Here is a 14,563-nt window from a genome sequence, read left to right as displayed (position 1 = left end):
TACCGCCCTCGTCCCGTAGCATGAGTGGTATGTCTGTCCCACCCAGCCCTTCCTTACCAGCAGTCGGTCCTTCTCCCTCAGGTGCGTCTCTTGTCGGTAGATTATGGCTTCTTAAGTGGGCGAACACTCTGGATCTTTTCACTGTAAGGTTAAGTTTCCTTACATTCCAGGTAACAATCCTGGTGGTGTGGGGGGTGGGGGGGGGGGGGGGGTTCTGACCCCCCCCGGACCTGCGGGATAGCCCATATTTACCTGGTGGACATGCCCCTGCATTCCGGGGTTTCCCTTTGCTAGGGGGCCGTCCAAAATGGCCAGGGTCACCGCTCTCACCATGGGGTCGGGCCCCAGTGCTCAGGGGTTTCCCTTTGCCCAGGGAGCACCCAATGTGGTCACCAGCTGTGTGTACGCCACACGAGTGCACCCCTGCACTCCAGCGTCTCCCTCCGCCCTGTTGCCCTCTCGAGTCGCTGTTTGCGGCGCCCTCTTGGTTCCTCGCCCTGCTCCATGCCTGCCGAGGCCCATGTCTGTACTGCTTCACTATCTCACCCTTCTCTTTGCTTCTCATTTGTTCTGTGTTCTCCCCCAGACTTCTCTTTACCCCCCCCCCTCCAGCCCCTGTCCCTTTGTACCCCCCCTGCGTTCTCCCCACCCTCCCCTCCTTGTGCCAGGCACTCCCCCTCCCCTGAGAGGGGCACCGCGATCCTGCTTCCTTCCTGCCCTCCCGTGCTGGCCCTCCACGCTAGTACGGTGGCCCTCCTCCCAGTATTCGCCCAGTTCTGGCCCTGTTTAACCTTTCTCCCACTGGCCCTTGTCTCGCCCTCCTGTTTGCTTTGCTCACCCTCATTTCCCTCGCTCCACTTCCCCCCCACCCACCCCCATTGCATTGAGAGAGGAGACAAGCTCTGAAATAAGACAGCACAGTCCCGCGGAAGGCATAACACACACGTGTACAGTTTATGAGTCCATTGTCCTTGTTTGTGGTCTGTCCTTATTAGTCCAGTCTTTATTCTGGTTTTCCCTTCCTTTTTCCATCCCCATGTCTTTCATCGCAGTTGCGTGTGTTCCTCCCCCAGCTTGTTTGCTCTAACAAACTCATCAGCCGCCGCTGGGGTGTTAAAATACAGCTCTTTCCCCTCAAATGTTACCCAGAGTTTGGCCGGGAATAACTGATGAGACCGTCAATTCACAAGACACGTGATTGGAAGTAAACCATGGTTTTAATAGTCTTACAACTGAGCCTGCCTGCGACGAGATGAACTGAGAGCAGGCTTACGACTGCAGTGCTTTATACTCCCAGTTAGTGGGAGGAGCCATGGGTGGAGCAATGGGCGGAGCCAAGGGTGGAGCCCAGGACAAACTTCTCATCACCCCCTATGGGCAGAGCCGCACAACGGCTCATATACAGAGCCCACAAGGACACAATACACGTAAGGCAATACAGCGTGAATTAACGAGGTATATAATTCACCACATTCACCCCCTGTAAAAAAAACAAGTCCGGCGGAGGTGATGGGTCTACAAATTGAGCCGGTCCCGTGGCCGAGTCGTCCTTTGGGATTGGCGGAGCACCAGGGTTGCAGCCTCTTCGGGTGGCTGGGTGGGGGCAGTCGGCGAGGGTACGATGGTGGACTCTGGGGGTGATTCGGTCCGAGCTTCGTACCAGACTGGTGCGACGGGGAGTGCAGGAAACCTGTATGCGCGGGGGCGCGGAGCATGGGCAGTGAACCGATAGGTGCAGGGGCGCAGGGCACGGAGGGTTGGGTGGGGTGTATCTCGGCGATAGTGGTGGTAGAGTTGGATCCTGCAGGCGCCAGGTTCCGGAGGGAAACAGTGTCCTGATGGCCGTCAGGGTATTCGATGAAAGCGTATTGGGGGTTCGAGTGGAGTAGGAGCACTCTTTCTACGAGTGAATCAGTTTTGTGTGCCCGGACATGCTTCGGGAGGAGAACCAAGCCTGGTGTCTTCAACCAAGCTGGGAGCGAAACCCCCGTGGTAGTGCCCATAGAAAAAACAAATAGCCGTTCGTGAGGGGTCTGGTTGATGGCTGTGCATAGGAGGGACCTAATAGCATGGTGCGCGTTCGGGGATGACCTCCTGCCAATGGGAGGTCGGAAGATTCCTGAACCGGAGGGTCAGTAGGACGGTCTTCCAGACCGTTGCGTTCTCCCTCTCCACCTGCCCGTTCCCCCTGGGGTTGTAGCTGGTAGTCCTGCTCGAGGCGATGCCCTTGTCAAGCAGGTACTGACGCAGCTCGTCTCATAAAGGACGAACCCCTGTCGCTGTGTACGTAGCTGGGGAAACCTAAGAGGGTGAAGATACTGTGCAGGGCTCTGATGACTGTGTGGGAGGTCATATCGGGGCACGGGATGGCAAACGGGAAGCGGGAGAACTCATCGATGATGTTCAAAAAGTACACATTTCGATTGGTCGAGGGGAGTGGTCCTTTGAAATCGATGCTCAGGTGTTCAAAGGGCCGGGAGGCCTTTACGGTGGGCCTTGTCTGGTCTATAGAAGTGCGGTTTGCACTCCGCGCACATCGGGCAATCCCTGGTGATAGCTTTTACCTCCTCGGTGGAGAAAGGCAGATTTTGGGCTTTGATGTAGTGGGCGAGTCGGGTGACCCCCGGGTGGCAGAGATTATTGTGGATAGCTTTCAGCCGGTCGTCTTGCGTGCTGGCGCACGTGCCGCGGGATAGGGCATCTGGGGGCTCGTTGAGCTTCCCCGGTCGATACATAATATCATACTTGTAGGTGGAGAGTTCGATCCTCCACCGCAGGATTTTATCATTTTAAATTTTGCCCCTTTGCGAGTTGTCAAACATGAAGGCAACCGATCTTTGGTCGGTGATGAGGGTGGAGCTCCTACCTGCGAGGTAGTGCCTCCAGTGTCGTATAGCATCCACGATGGCTTGTGCTTCCTTTTCGACTAAGGAGTGTCGAAGTTCCGAAGTGGAGAGGGTTCGGGAGAAAAAGGCGACTGGTCTCCCTGCCTGATTCAGCGTGGCTGCGAGAGCGACCTCTGAGGCGTCGCTCTCAACCTGGAAAGGGACGGATTCATCCACCGCCTGCATGGCTGCTTTGGTGATGTCCTCCTTAATGCAGTTGAAGGCCTGGCGGGCCTCAGCTGACAGAGGAAAGAGTGTGGCCTTAAATAGCGGGCGGGCTTTGTCCGCATACTGAGGGACCCACTGGGCATAATACGAGAAGAATCCCAGGCACCTCTTGAGGGCCCTAGGACAATGACGGAGAGGGTGTTGTAAGAGGGGGCGCATACGGTCCGGGTCGGGGCCCAGGACTCTGTTTTCCACGACATAGCTGAGGATGGCTAGCCTGGTCGTGCGGAAAACGTATTTCTCTGTGTTATACGTGAGGTTACGTTTCTGGGCAGTTTGGAGAAATCGATGGAGGTTGGCATCGTGGTCCTGCTGATCATGGCCGCAAATGGTGACGTTATCCAAATACGGAAACGTGGCCCGCAGCCCGTACTGGTCCACCATTCAGTCCATTGCTCGTTGGAACACCGAGACCCCATTCGTGACGCCAAAGGGAACCCGGAGGAAATGGAAGAGGCGGCCATCTGCCTCGAACGCCGTGTAGTGGCGGTCCTCCGGGCGGATTGGGAGCTGGTGGTATGCAGACTTCAGATCCACCGTGGAGAAGATGCGGTACTGGGCGATCTGATTCACCATGTCTGCAATCCTGTGAAGGGGGTACGCATCGAGGAGCGTGAACCGATTAATGGTTTGGCTATAGTCCACTGCCATCCGGAATTTTTCCCTGGTCTTGACGACCACCACCTGAGCTCTCTAGGGGCTGTTACTGGCCTCTATGACCCCCTCACGCAGGAGCCTCTGGACCTCGGTTCTGATAAACACCCTGTCCTGCAGGCTGTATCGCCTGCTGCGAGTGGCTACGGATTTGCAGTCCGGAGTGAGGTTAGCAAAGAGTGGAGGGGGGTCGATTTCTAGCGTCGCTAGACTGCAGATAGTGAGTGGAGGTAGGGGTGCGCCGAAGCTGAGTGTGAGGCTTTTGAGGTTACACTGGAAGTCGAATCCCAGTAAGAGTGGGGCGCAGAATTCGGGGAGTACGGACAGCTGGAAGTTCGAGTAGCTGGCGCCCTGAATCGTTGGGGTCGCGACGGTGCGCCCTTGGAGGTGAACAGAGTGTGAGCCCGAAGCGAGGGAGATAGTTTGCCGTACAGGGAAGATAGGGAGCGAACAGCGTCTTACCAGTTCAGGGTGTACGAAACTCTCGGTGCTCCCGGAGTCGAAGAGGCATGGTGTACTGTACCCGTTGATTTTAACGGTCATCATAGAGTTCCGGCGGTGTTTTGGACGCGACTGGTCCAACGTGACCGCTGAGTTGCGGGTAGTCGGTGGCTCGATCAGCTGTGCTGGAGTGGTCCCATGATTGTCTGCTGAGGTTGTAGTTGACGAGAAGAGGTTCAGAGACTGGAGAGGATGGAGCCCAAGATGGCCGCCCCCGTGGATCGCACGTGGCGGGCGGCGAGGAAGATGGCGTCCAAGATGGCGGCCCCCATGAGTTGCACGTGACTGGCTGCGTGGAGAAGGATTGCCAAGATGGCGGCCCCCATGAGTCGCACATGTCGGGCGGGGGTGGAGTCAGCATACAGGCTGCAGCATTATGGGGCCTGCGGGCCTGTGAGTTTGGGAAGCGAGTGCTCTGGGCTGCGGGAGAGTTTGGAGTAGGGGCTTTCTTCGCTAGGCATACCCGGGCATAGTGTCCTTTGCGACCGCAGCTGCTGCAGGTCGCTTTGCGGGCCGGGCAGTGCTGCCGTGGGTGTTGGGGCTGCCCACAAAAACGGCACGCTGGTGCTGCATAGTGAGTGGGTAGCCCCGCGGCGCAGGCCTGGGGCAGTCGCTGGTCGGGGCCCATGCTGGGGTCGCTTGGTCCGCGGGGAACGAGGTGAGGCTGCGGAACGAGACCTCCATGGTTGTAGCTAATTCTACAGTGTCCTCCCAGTGTCCTCCCAGTTCTGGGTCCCTTTCTCAGGCAACCGTTGGCGCACATAGTTGGACCTGAGCCCTGCCACGTATACATCCCGGACAGCGAGCTCCATATGTTGGGTGGCTGTTACAGCCTGATAATTGCAGTCCCGAGCTGAGGCTTTTAAATCGCGCAGGAATTCTTCCAGCGACTCCACGGGCTGCTGGCGGCGGGTCGTAAAAATGTGGCACGCGTGGACCTCGTTGATGGGCCGCACGTACATTCGATCGAGCATGGCCAGGGCCTCCATATACGAGGTAGTACAGTTAAGTTGTGTAGAGATACGATGGCTCACCCTTGCGTGCAGTAGGCTGAGTTTCTGCTCCTCCGTACTTTCTGAAGTGCTTGATTCAGCCAGGTAGGCCTTGAAACATTTGCGGCAGTGTAGAAAGATTTATTTCGCCTCTGCAGTCTGCGGGTCGAGTTCTAGTCGGTCAGGTTTGAGAGCTGATTCCATAGTAGTTTTCTTCAAGTTTTCTAAGACTATTAAATTGATGAGACCATCAATTCACAAGACACGTGATTGAATGTAAACTGTGGTTTTAATGGTCTTACAACTGAGCCTGCCTGCGACGAGATGAATTGAGAGCAGACTTACGACTGCAGTGCTTTATACTTCCGGTTAGTGGGAGGAGCCATGGGCGGAGCCATGGTGGAGCCAAGAGTGGAGCCCAGTACAAACTCCTCATCTCCCCCTATGGCAGAGCCGCGCAACGGCTCGTATACAGAGCCCACAAGGACACAACACACGTAAGGCAATACAGTGTGAATTAACGAGGTATATAATTCACCACAGTAACATCCCAAATTTTACCTGGCTTTTGTGCAGTGCTGATTTTGCCTTATTGAATTCAGCCCTTTCTTTGGCCAGGTCCACCCCAATGTCCTGATACACCCTTATGGTCTTCCCTTCCCACGTGCTCTGTTTCGTTTGCTGGGCCCACTTTAGGATTCTCTCCTGGTCTTGGAACCGGTGCAGCTTCGCAATAATTTAACTGGGCTGGTCCCAGGTTTGGGCTTGAGTCGGAGCGACCTGTGCTCCCTGTCTATTTCCGGTGGGATTAGGAATACCTCCTTTCCCACTAGCTTGCCCATCATTTGGGTGATGTAGCCTGTTGGGTCTCTGCCCTCTATCCCCTCTGGCAGACCCACTATTTTAATGTTCTGCCGTCTGGACCTATTTTCCTGGGCCTCCACTTTCACTCTTAGGCTCCCCTGGGCCGTTACTAACCTTTTGACCTCGGCTTCTGGGGTTATCACCCTGTTGCTCTGGTCCGAGGCGGCCTTGCTCCAACTCCAAAATCATTTTTTTCGGCGCCTTCACTTCCCTTTCCAGGCCTTCGATGGTCTGCTGCATTTTGTGCGTCGTCTCCTTCATCATTGCTTGGAGCTCCGACCAGAGCGCCTCCTTTATGCTGGTCGCTGCGTCCTGCTCATGCTCTGCTGCTTGGTCCGCCATGGTTTTCCCTTTCAGGCTCGCCTGTACCTCCGTCTCACCCTGTGGGGCCGCCGGCCTGTGTGTCCGCCGTTCATGGGCCTTTCCCTCGCTGCTGCTGCTGCTTGCGTCTTGCTGTCCCTTCACCTTGTGTTTTTTTTCCTCCAGCCATCTGTCTGTCTCTCTTTCTTTCCCCGCTGCTGTTCCTTCCCCTGGGGTTGCTCTCACTTCCCTCGCTCCTCTGCTCTCGCTGGGTCTGCCTCGGGCTTCGGGTTTCCCTTTTTTTTTGTTAGGGGGGGCGGGGGTTTATGGTTGGTTACCTTCCTCCCTTTCTCTCTTTCCTTGTCTCTTTATTTATTTACTTTTACTTTTCCCCCTTCTTTTTATTTTTTCCCCCTTCCTTCTCACTGGGTCAGGAGGGTTTGGGAGAGACGTTTCCTGGTGCGGCCGGGAGTCCCTCTTTGTCTCACTACTCACCACATGGTCGCTGCCGGTCCGTTGCGGGGGCGGGAGGCTCGGTCGGGCAGGCCCGCGCTCTTAAGTGAATGGGCTCGGGTCTGGCAGATGGAATACAATGTTGACAAATGTGAGGTTATCCATTTTGGTAGGAATAACAGCAAACGGGATTATTATTTAAACGATAAAATATTAAAGCATGCCGCTGTTCAGAGAGACTTGGGTGTGCTAGTGCATGAGTCACAGAAGGTTGGTTTACAAGTGCAACAGATGATTAAGAAGGCAAATGGAATTTTGTCCTTCATTGCTAGAGGGATGGAGTTTAAGACTAGGGAGGTTATGTTGCAATTGTATAAGGTGTTAGTGCGACCACACCTGGAGTATTGTGTTCAGTTTTGGTCTCCTTACCTGAGAAAGGACGTACTGGCGCTGGAGGGTGTGCAGAGGAGATTCACGAGGTTAATCCCAGAGCTGAAGGGGTTGGATTATGAGGAGAGGTTGAGTAGACTGGGACTGTACTCGTTGGAATTTAGAAGGATGAGGGGGGATCTTATAGAAACATTTAAAATTATGAAGGGAATAGATAGGATAGATGCGGGCAGGTTGTTTCCACTGGCGGGTGAAAGCAGAACTAGGGGGCATAGCCTCAAAATAAGGGGAAGTAGATTTAGGACTGAGTTTAGGAGGAACTTCTTCACCCAAAGGGTTGTGAATCTATGGAATTCCTTGCCCAGTGAAGCAGTTGAGGCTCCTTCATTACATGTTTTTAAGGTAAAGATAGATAGTTTTTTGAAGAATAAAGGGATTAAGGGTTATGGTGTTCGGGCCAGAAAGTGGAGCTGAGTCCACAAAAGATCAGCCATGATCTAATTGAATGGCGGAGCAGGCTCGAGGGGCCAGATGGCCTACTCCTGCTCCTAGTTCTTATGTTCTTATGTTCTTATGTTCTTATGTTCTTATGTTCTTAGGCGCTAGTTCTGTTCGGGGGCGTGACTCTCCTTGGTCGCTTCTGAGCCTCCTACTCTGGTTCCTCCCGCACCTTTTTTTTTATATTCTCTGGCTCTCTCGCATACTTGTTTCTCCCATGTGCCTCAGCTTACCGTCGGCCCGGTCCCTTGCAGCTTTTTCCCTCCTGCACTTTCTGTACTCCACTAATGCCTCTGTTGATTTGCTCCCCTTGGATTTATTAAAAACCTCTCTCTTTCTTCTCATTGTATCCTGAATATCTCTGGTCATCCATGGTTCCCTGCGCTTGTTACTCCTTCCTATTTACCTGGAGGGTAATCTTCGACTGGGCGAAGGCCTCCCAGTCCATGTGGTAGACCAGATAGGTCAACTCGCAAACGTGGAAAATGCATTTCTCCCGACCTCGTCCAGCTTATTAATGTGGTCTTGATTGGACGTTCCAGTGATGAATACGTCCTCCAGATAAATGCGTCGCATGGTAGGTCCCACAATATGTTTTCCATCACCGTTGGAAAATGGCACAGGCCGATGACACTCCCAAAGGTAACCTGACGTATTCATGCAGTCCCGATGTGTTTTCCGTCACGCGTTTGCGAGACTCTGGGTCCAAGCCAACTGGAGGTGTGCATGGCTCATATCAACCTTGGTGACTGAGTGACCCCTGCACAGCTCGATCCTTGGCATGGGATAACGGTCCAGTTTGAAGGCCCTGTACACGAACATCTTTATAGTTGCCACAAAGGGCCATGGTGCCATCGGGTTTCATGATGGGGATGACTGGCACTACCCAATCTGCCAATTTTACCGGGTGGATGATTCCTAACCCCCCACTTCGAGGCAATCAAGCTCTGCTTCCAGTTTTGGCAGCAGCACGTAAGGAACCAGGTGAACATGGAAATACTATGGCCGTGCTTCAGGGTCCATGTGTATCTTCGCTACGGCACCGTGGATGGTGCCCAAACGAATTTTTAATCAATCAATACCGTGTGGAGGCTGCCCGAGCTCATCTGGAACACCTGCCAGTTAAGGCAGAGGTGTTGCAACCATTTGCAGCTGAGAGAAGTGGGAGCGTTGCCCCACACTCATGACTGCCTATCCCTGGTCGTAGTGTGGGGCAACGGTTGCACTTTTCTGACCTCTCCCTCTGTGTCACCCGTAGACTACCGGGGTCCTGGTGGTTTCAGCTATTGCCAGTGACTCCCCCATGTATGTGGCCAACCGAGCCTTGGTGTCCTGCAATGACAGGAGTGTACCCTACCCTGAGTTTCTTGAAAGTGTCCCTAGCAACAATGAGACGGTGGCACCAGTGTCCAACTACATCAGTAATGGATGACCATTGACACGAACCGTGACCTTAATGGGGATGACTTTAGGTGCGCAGTTCAGTTGTAGGCAATCGTCTGTGGGTTCCTCTACAAAAATGATGCGGGACTGAAGGGGGGGGGGGGGAGGAGAGGGGCGGCCAGGCAAAGCGGGGTGACGGTTCGCCGAACCATTCCACTGACGTCGCCCTCTGCGACCACGCCAACCACATGTCCTAGAGTATCCGGGATGTGCCTTGTCCGTATCGGGAGAGGGGTCCCATGCCCCTCCCCGTCGCTAGGGTCCTAGGCTGTTGGCCCGAGACCCGGCAGGCTCCTGCCCAGGATTGTGGACCGGGGAGGGGTGCAACCTAAACTGAGGACCTCCGTCCCCCGCAATTCTTGTACGCCCTGTTCAGTGCTCTCCCGTGACATGCGATATCTATGGCCCTATTGAGTTTCAGCGAGTAACTTCCGCTAGGTTGCTGCATTATGGACACCGCAGACCAACTTGTCTTGCAACATCTTGGAGATGGCGGCGCCATATACGCAGAATTCCGTGAACTTACGGAAGCGTGCCAAAAATTTCATTGTGGACTCCCTAGTGTCCATTCAGCCATATTAAAACAGTAGCACCAGACTATGATCAATGTCTTTGGACTGAAGTGCTCACCGATAAGAGCAACCAGGTCTTTGAAAGACATCGAGTCCAGTGCGCCGGAGTATATCAAGTTTTTTTTTTGTCATGCTAAAGGTGGGAATGCCACATCGTGTTAAAAGGATAATGGTCTGTGTGGTGAATGTATTATGCCAATAATCCACCATTGTATTTGTATCTGTGCTGTTGCCCTTGTATTTGTTTCTGTGCTATGTTGTTGCCCTTGTGGGCTTCTCCTATGGGTCATTGTATTGCATTATACATAGGGGAACATGTTGGGGCATGTATGGGCTCCGCCCATGGCTCCTCCCCTTGAAGGGAGGTATAAAGAGCAGTCGACCTGTAGGCGGTTCTCAGTATTGGATCAGTAGCAGGCAGGCACTGTTCTAAGTTGATTAAAACCACGGTTTACTTCTACTCTTGTCTCGAGTGAATTGCTGGTCGCATCAGTCTGGTGTTCATCACCGATAATGTTGTTGGCCAAAAAAAAAAACTAATTCGCTCGACATGCTGCAACCAGGCTTCAGTACCTGCATCAAACACTTGTAGTTTCCCACAATGCGGTATTTCTGCACCTGGTGAAACAACCTTCAAAGGCCTTCGGAGAAGTAGCTAAGCACAGTGAAAATGCTGCCGTCTGCAGCTCCACTTGTTCCTTGACGCCAGTGTTGAGTCTGAGGAAAGGACCAAACAGGAGGGTAAAAAACAAAGCGTCTATTAATGTATAATGAAAACTCTATGTACACTGACCCCAGAAGGGACTGCTGCACTCAGCCCATACGTTGGTTGGGGTTTTTAATGCCCCGATTCACTCCCCAGCTGATGAAGGAGCTCTGTGGGAAAGTTTGTATTCTGCAAGACTCACTGGAAGCCTAATCGGCTTAGCCCCATGGATCTCATGTAGGTTACAACAATTATACTTAGTCAGAAACAATCAACTTCATAACTGCAGACTCAACTATTTTGGTGCTCTCCGGGCTGGTTTGCACCAAATTCCCTTCACCCTGTGCTCGCCGACCCCGCCCGCCCAGTAACAACTCAGTTTAAAATTCTTATCCCTGTGTTCAAATTCCATCATGGCCTCACCCCTTCCTATCTCTTTAAACTCCTTCACCTCTACAATTCTTTTTTTTTGGAAATGTTTTTTATTGTGTTTTCATATTTTATATCCAACAAATTACAAATTATTAGAAAAAAAACACGCAAAAATTAACATGTATATTTACAGGTAAGCATCTTCATAATAACAACTGTGGCCGCCCCCTTTAACCGGCATACATATTTTACATTCCTCAATATGGCCGAGGCACATGTTTATAGGCATTTATTTACAATTTGGTTTTGGGCCTTAGCTTGCCATCAGACTGTCGCTTGCGACTTTGTCCTTCCTTTTTTTTTTCTTGGAAGAATTTTTATTCAAGTTTTCAACAACAAATTTTATCACAACAGCGAAAAACAGTAACCCCTCCCCTCCAATAAATTAACAATAAAAATAAATAAGCGTAAAACCATGATAACAAACCCCCATAACGAACCCGTAGCCCCCCCCCCCTCCCCCCCCCCAAGCTACCTTCCCCCGATTCCAGTCCATTTTCCCCTGATTCCTGGCCACCCTATTCTTCCTCTTGTTCGTTGGCCACAAACAGGTCCCGGACCTCTACAATTCTTTGGGCTGAGTAATTATAGGTCTAAGTGTTGCCATATGGGCTATCAGAAGATATAACCTAAGGAAAAACATAATATAAAATATATGTTGATTTTATCTCCTACCTTGTTTAGTTTTAAATTGCTCGCTGAAGTTACTTTTCAATAACTTGTCAAACATCCAAGGATCCTTTCATTTGATGGTCAAAAGCTGTCTGTCTATATTTTAAATATAAAAGATTGTGGCTAATATCTTAAGGTGTAGAATTGAAAAGCAGAGAGCTTATTTCAACCTTGGTCAGACCACACTTGGAGTGTTGTGAACAGTTATAGTCTCTATATTATATAAAGCAGTGTTTTTCAAACTTTATTTCCCGTGACCCACTTTTACCAACCAGCGGTACTTCGGGACCCATGCCTGCTGACGTTAGTGACTCATGTTGGCCGATCTCACCTTTAATGCGACAGGTGAGCCTATTTGGTCCTCACAATCTCACTTGCTTGGTCCTCACCACCTTATTTGCTTCGTCATCCAGTGCTACATTTCAGCTAAGGACTTCAGCTGACGATTTAAGTACTCGCGGCATGCTTTGAAAATAATCACGTGCTTTCTCCTCTAACTCGCCATGCTTAGTTTTCAAATGCCATTGAAGATTTGAGGGTTTTAAACTTTCATTTCCCAGTAATTCCCTGAATATAACACAAAAGGGTTTTGCATCCTGTTTTGCAATGGCACAGTAAAGCCATACCTCAAAAATTCATCTTTATACCAATTTGTTGCCAATTTCAGTTTCTTCTTAATGAGTTGTTCACCAGAGACCCTGGGGCTCTGTACACAGCTCACACCAGCACTGTTTTGTCTTGCCGTGGACTCTCCTGTGAAGCTCTCTCCAACAGATTCTATTGTGAGATCCTGGCCTGTTTGTGCCTCTGGCCCACTCTTCCTTATTACAAAATAACCCATCTTCAGTTTTTCACACTGTTGCTTGCTTGCTGGCAGCTATGTAATGGAGGAATCTCTCCTCCATGATTTCGCGCCCAAAGCACGAATGTACAGGGCACATGGCGTTAGTGTATTTGCCGGGTGCATGGCCTTCCCTCTGCTCCTGCCTCTGGCGGAAAGACTCCATCGTTCATATTCAAAGGCCGGTCACGGCTGGCATTCTTCTTTTTACTTTGAAACTTTGTTTCCAATAACTGATTTTTCCAAGTTTATGACTTTTTAACTAAAAATTAAACAATTTCTGTTGAACATGCGCATCCTTATATTGACACACAAACTTTGTTTTAAATACATACCCATTTCTTTAGAAATGTAAACAAGTATAGAAAAAAAATACAATCTTGTTTTTACTTCAGAAAACTATGACTTTAGAGTTTTGACGAGATGAAGTAACTTGTCAAACACACAAAATGTCACAATATTTCACCCTAGTTCAACTGCATTGCGCTATACAAACACTCAAGTTATCTCCTCCATTCTCACCAAAGGCACTGACTTCTTGGTTTACAGAGAGTGGCGACACAAAGTGACGACTGTGTAGGTTTCTTCCAGTGTTGACATGTGTCAGCCGTATTGACTGGCTTCATTTTATCAGTATTCCTGGCTGATCAACCTGGCCTGGCTCTTCCTTCTCATTGTCCAGTAGCTGCATCCACCCCAGTCACAGACTGCTGACCACTTCCCAACCAGTACGTCACATTGTTGTTGAACAGCTTACCCATGGAGCCTCAAGTCGCATACTGCCAATCGGTGGCGGCGGACAAGCCGAGCAGCGCGCAGAGGACGAGTACTAGAGTGGAGCTCCAAGCTGGGGCCACCACTGTTAGCATCGCACATCAACGTGGACACCCATCAACCTATTTCGCCCAAACTCCGCGTATGCATGGTGACCAGCACACAGCCCAACCTCACGCTGCCACCAGTAGCGAACCTCCCGCGGCCGGCAATCTTAACAACTGGTCATGGCCTTTGGGGACTTCTTCCCACCATCAGGAGTGCAGAACCGATCACTCCACGACCCTTCTGACACCCGCTTGCAACCCACCTGTGGGTCGAGACCTTGAGTTTGAAAAACCCTGAAAAAATATAAAAATATAGAGGCACTGGAGATGATACAAAGCCATGCACTAGAATTGAACCAGAATTAGTGGTTGTAACTATCAGTAAAGATTGGGCAGGTTGTGTCTTTTATAAAACAGAAATGAGTCTGTGGGATGACCTGATGAAGGTCTTTAAGATTAGAAAATTCGGACATGGCATTGAAAAGATGATTTCAGTTGTTGGTCAGACCAGACAGAAAGAAAGGCCATAAATATAAGAGTCACTGATAAATCCTTTCGGGAATTCAAGAGTTTATTTTCCCATTGAACGTTGAAATGTGGAGATCCTTGCCATGCAGAATAGTTGAGGTAAATTAAATAGACGCACTTAAGGGGAAAGGTAAGAGAGAAAGGAACAGAATTAATTGTTATTGGAATTAGATAAAATGGATGGGAGGAGGCTTGTGTGAAGAACAAACACCAACATGGACCTGTTGGGCTAAATGGCCTGCTTTTGTACTGTAAGATGTGTAAAATGATGACAGCAAAAGCTGGTGATACCACCGATTTGCCTTCCTGAGTATCTACCGTTTCTACCTGAATTCATTAATGTGTGCATGTTTCAGCACTCTGTGCATATACAGCAGGTGATATATATATATATATTGGCATGGTGGCACAGTGGTTAGCACTGCTGCCTCATAGCGCCAGGGACCAGGTTCAATTCCAGCCTTGGGTGACTGTCTAAGTGGAGTTTGCACATTCTCCCCGCCGCTGCGTGGGTCTCCTCCGGCTGCTCCGGTTTCCTCCCACAGTCCAAAGACTGTGTTAGGTGGATTGGCCATACTAAAATTACCCCTTAGTGTTCAAAAAAGATGTGTAGGTTAAATTGAGGGATTATTGAGATAAGGCGGGGAAGTGAGCTTGGGTGGTGTAGTAATCCATGGGAGGCAGGAGTTCCGTCACCACATAAATATTTATTTACAATAACGATATTACAGGAGCAGCTACCAACAGTGCTGCTAGCTGTCCAGTCAACTTAAGACTGGCTCA

At 50.7% G+C, this 14,563-nt stretch overlaps 1 protein-coding gene across 12 annotated transcripts in view; it reads left to right on the top strand.

The window, feature by feature from the left end:
* Positions 1–14,563, top strand: part of nckap5l (NCK-associated protein 5-like) — an 837,372-nt gene that overhangs the window by 405,879 nt on the left and 416,930 nt on the right. The gene's annotated exons all lie outside the window — the stretch shown is intronic.

Source organism: Scyliorhinus canicula, chromosome 2, assembly GCF_902713615.1.
Source record: "Scyliorhinus canicula chromosome 2, sScyCan1.1, whole genome shotgun sequence".
Classification (NCBI taxonomy): Eukaryota; Metazoa; Chordata; class Chondrichthyes; order Carcharhiniformes; family Scyliorhinidae; genus Scyliorhinus; species Scyliorhinus canicula.
This window is presented reverse-complemented; position numbering and strand designations above follow the sequence as displayed.